The sequence below is a fragment of the Pseudorasbora parva genome, chromosome 21 (assembly GCF_024679245.1).
Source record: "Pseudorasbora parva isolate DD20220531a chromosome 21, ASM2467924v1, whole genome shotgun sequence".
Classification (NCBI taxonomy): Eukaryota; Metazoa; Chordata; class Actinopteri; order Cypriniformes; family Gobionidae; genus Pseudorasbora; species Pseudorasbora parva.
In genome coordinates this window covers 12,497,592-12,502,428 of record NC_090192.1, presented here as the reverse complement: position 1 = coordinate 12,502,428, position 4,837 = coordinate 12,497,592, and the positions used below count along the sequence as shown (strand labels likewise).

The following is a 4,837-nucleotide window of genomic DNA, read 5'->3' as shown; positions in this document are numbered from 1 at the left end:
CACTGTGATCTAATGTTTTCGACACTTATTTAAATGTATAATAGTTTAAAATCATATTAATAGCAATGAATTAAAGTAATGCTTTTTAGTAACCCGGGACATTATTAACTACCCTCCTCCTCATACATTTTTTTTTTAAGTTGAACATCAACTTTTTAGTATGCCTTAATGAATTCATTATAAACAATTTATATATATATATATCGGGTCACTAACGACCCGAGGTGTGTAACATTGGAAGTATACATATATTAGCATATGTGATAAAAGTTTATTATTTTCCATAATGTAATGATAAAAATTAAACTTTCATATATTTTAGATTCTTTGCACACCAACTGAAATATTTCAGGTCTTTTATTGTTTTAATGCTGATGATTTTGGCATACAGATCATGAAAACCCAAAATTCATATCTCAAAAAATTAGCATATCATAAAAAAGCTTCTCTAAAAGAGCTATTAACCTTATCATCTGAATCAACTAATTAACTCTAAACACCTTCAAAAGATTCCTGAGGCTTTTAAAATCTCCCAGCCTGGTTTATTACTCAAAACCGCAATCATGGGTAAGACCGCCGACCCGACCCTGTCCAGAAGGCCATCATTGACACCCTTAAGCGAGAGGGTAAGACACAGAAAGACATTTCTGAATGAATAGGCTGTTCCCAGAGTGCTGTATCAAGGCACCTCAGTGGGAAGTCTGTGGGAAGGAAAAAGTGTGGCAATAAAACGCTGCACAACGAGAAGAGGTGACCGGACCCCGAGGAAGATTGTGGAGAAGGACCGATTCCAGACCTTGGGGGACCTGCGGAAGCAGAGGACTGAGTCTGGAGTACACACTAAAAAACGTTGGGTTATTTTTTGTACCCAACCGTTGGGTTACACATATTGGGTCAATATGTTGGGTTATTTTGCAAAATGTTGGGTTATTTTAACATCGTTAAAGTAATAACCCGGCCGTTGGGTTAAATACGGTTTCCCCAGTGACGGTTCAAATTTTAACCGTCCAGTTACTGCCAACAGAAGACGCTGCTGCAGCCTGATTATGAAATGAAAGGTAAGACATGCCATTTTTTTATGAATACAACTCTTATAACATTATGTATTGTGTACTGAAACGTTGAATATAGTCGAAAACTGAATTTTATTAAAAAAAATCCCTTTAATGCTCTCTGGAAAAATGAGATAGATTGGAAATAAACCATAGCTATCCCAGTTAGCTCGCTAGCAGTAATAAAGTAAAAACATTATTCTAGTGTACCTATTTAGAAACTTAATACGGTGATACAGAAAGTAAGTAACTAATGCCTAGTCTGAAATCACTATCTAAAGCCGCGCGGAGCATTATCAGCTCGGCCCGTGCAGCGCGAGCTCAGACCCGGTCACACGACACCACAGCAGCGCTGCATGATATCCAGGGGGAAGCGTTTGAATTCGCCGAATATCCAACTGTATAACTTACTACTCTAAATATCTGTTGTGAGATGAATGAGTGCAGATATTCACAACAGCATTGACGCAGAAAACTGAAATATTGTGCTAACAATTTTAACGTTAGTTCACAACAGTTAGAATGTTTTCCAACCCACAAATTACCTAGTTTTACCGTAGTAAGTTAACACAAACTGCAACTATGATAATTTGGCAGAAATGTGGTAGGCCCATATTCATAATGAATGTTGTCATATGAATATATATTATGCATGTTACTATTAAACGTATTACAGGAGTAGCTAAATCATACAACCATAGTACGTTTTCTTATGAAGCTATGACAGTTTTTGCCTTTATTTTAAATATGTTGTACTAAATGTGTTATATACCTGTGTTTTAGACCAATGGATTCATTTGTGAAGCAAAGACTAGAACAGTTGAACCTCTGCCATTTAATTAAAGGTGAGTACGATATTGAAACAAGTTGTACACAATTATTTTTTAAAGACTAGTTTACTTTTCTGGTTATTTTTTCCCCCTGCTTCGTTCTAATGCAGAGGAAGGATTGGATCTCAGTGGTTCTCGACTCTAGTCCTGGAGTATCACCAATAGTACACAAGTTCGATGTCTTCCTTATCTGACGGACATTTCCGGGTTTGGAGTCTTTACTAACAAGTTGGTAAGTTGAATAACATTAGATAGGCCAATGTGCAGTGCAGGGGCTACTACAGAACCAGGTTATTTGGGAAACAACCAGTTTATTATTATTTTTTTCAGCTGTCTTTTCTCATTTTCATACAGTATGTTTTAATTTCAATAAGTTGTTTTTGTTGTGTCTAAGTGCATATGAAATCAGGTCCACACATTTGGTATAGGTGAAAACTGTTTTTTTCTCTTTTTCTGTTAACTTGTCTTTCAAAGATGATCATGGAGAAATTGCCTTTAAAACCCATCCTGCCATCATCGCCATACCTCACAAATGGACAACATGGTGTGTCCAACATATGCTGAAATGAAGAGAAGCTTAATTACATTCACCAATCAGCCTGTAAGTAAAAGCAACACTATCAAATTAGCTTTGATAAAGTGCACTGCTCATATGCATCCATTTATTATTTGCTTTAGTGATTTTGCTTGTTAATAGATTATCCAATAGTTTACCCAAAAAATATATCATTATGTACTCACCCTCAAGTCATCCTAGGTGTATATGACATTCTTCTTTCAGACGAACACAATCAGTTATTAATAAATGTCCTGACTAATCCAAGCATTATAATGGTCAAAATTTGAAGCCCAAAAAAAGTGCATCGATCCATTATGAAAGTAATCCATAAGGCTCCATGAGGTTAATAAGGGCCTTCTGAGGTGAATCGATGGGTTTTTGTAGAAAAATATCCATATTTAAAACTTTATAGACTAAAATAACAAATTTTCGACAGACAGCCTTCCTTATTCAACTTACAAAGAAACTGTAACGCCTCTCGCAAATCAAAACGGTTACGCTACGTCCAACTTAATCGTCTCGACATTTACGTTTTTTTACGCTACGTCCGACGTTATTCTCACAGCAGTTACGCTTTTTTCAGAAGTTGAATACTTAATGCGGTCCATTGGAAGCTAGATATTTTACTTTATAACGTGTTAAATATGGATATTTTTCTTACACAATCCCATCAATTCACTTCAATGGGTTCTTATTAATCTCCGGAGCCGTGTGAAGCACTTTTATAATGGATGGATGCATTTTTGGGCTTCAAATTATGGGCTTCCATTATAAAGCTTTGAAGAGCCAGGATATTTATTAATATAACTCAGATTGTATTTGTCTGAAAGAAGAATGTCATACACACCTAGGCTGGCTTGAGGGTGAGTAAATCATGGAATCATTTTCCTTTTTGGGTAAACTATCTCATGAATTACCCTCGTGTCGTTGTAAGACTTTCGTTGTTCTTTGAAACACAAATGTTAAAGAAATCTGCAAGGTTTCTGTCCCTCCATTGACGACCTACGCAACTACCACTTTAAGACCCAGGACAGACAGCTTTAAAGTAATCCATGGGATTCAAGTGGTCTAACCTCAGTTTTATGAAGCGACACGAGTGCTTTTTGCAACAACAACACAAAAAAAAAAACATAACACAACAACATTTGCTCTCTTTTCAACACAACACGCATGCGTCAAGGGGCTCTCGTGAACATGTGTTGAGATTAATGTTTTGTAAATAAAGTGGTAAATTATGGTTAAGGGATAGAATATACGCTTGTCACTTCATAAAACTGAGGTTGAATTACTGGAGTCACATGGATTACTTTAATGTCTTTACTGCCTTTCTAGGCCTTTCTGTGTTCCGAAGATGAACCAAAGTCTTACGGGTTTGAAACAGCATGAGGATTAGTATGTTGATTGGTGAAAAATGAAGAGCAGATGTAATGACTAATTAGTGACAATTTCTTTAATTCAGTACAACACTGCTTCATTGCAACTTTGACGTAATTTAACACTGCTGATGTTGTCACAGTGCAAGCAAACTGAACTTTTTTTATTCTTTTAAGGTAGGAACTAACATGGTGCATTAGCTGAACAGTGAGACAAGCCAGGATCCACATGACGATGCTTGGGGACAAAGAGACCTCGCTGATTTTTTTCATTTTCACTGTGGAGGCAGTTGAACAGAAGACCTTATTTCAAGCACTGGCTGTATGTTTCAGATTTTTTATTTATTTATGACATGAACTATCCAAAGACCTCTGCCCCATTTGGGAGATTTTGTAGCATGCAAACTAGAATATATATTTTGCTGCCTCATTAAAAACTTTGATTATCATAATTTGTATTTGTTTTGCTACATATGTTTACAACACATCAAGGCATACAGTGTACAATGTAGATTTTTTTTAATAAAGTTGTTTATTTCTGGAAGACTTTAATATTATGAATTTGTGTATTCTGTCCATATTTGTATAGGTTTTTAATTTAATATTTGTTGTGTTCATTTTTAATTTTTGTTTTGTATATACACCTTTTATGTATGTTTACCTTATGTACATTTTTGTGTATTATGTGTGCTGTGTATTTTGAATTTAATATTTACACATTTATGTATATTTACAATAAATATTTACTCCCCAATATTTAGTTTGACATTTACAATATATATTTTAAAGCACATTTATTGTTTTATACAAATAAAAAATCTGTATTTGAAAACAATGGGTATTTTATTTATTAAAATAATGGCATGAATAAAAATAAAAATTTAACTCAACTGTTGGGTTACTTTTAACCCAACTGTTTTTTAACCCAATGCATTGGGTTAAAATAACCCAACGTTGGGTAGGTGCTATATCAACCCACAGTTGGGTTACGTGTTGGGTTATTTTTAACCCAACATTTTTAAG

At 34.9% G+C, this 4,837-nt stretch overlaps 1 long non-coding RNA gene across 2 annotated transcripts; it reads left to right on the top strand.

Moving 5' to 3' along the window:
• The first annotated feature begins 1,434 nt into the window (after positions 1-1,434).
• On the top strand, positions 1,435-4,837 carry LOC137055783 (uncharacterized). Of its 2 annotated transcripts, none has more exons than XR_010900068.1 (4): positions 1,435-1,897; positions 1,993-2,114; positions 2,357-2,483; positions 3,996-4,837. It is a non-coding gene; the product is annotated as an uncharacterized lncRNA (long non-coding RNA). The 2 variants fall into 2 exon arrangements; XR_010900067.1 differs by having other exon boundaries at positions 3,992-4,837.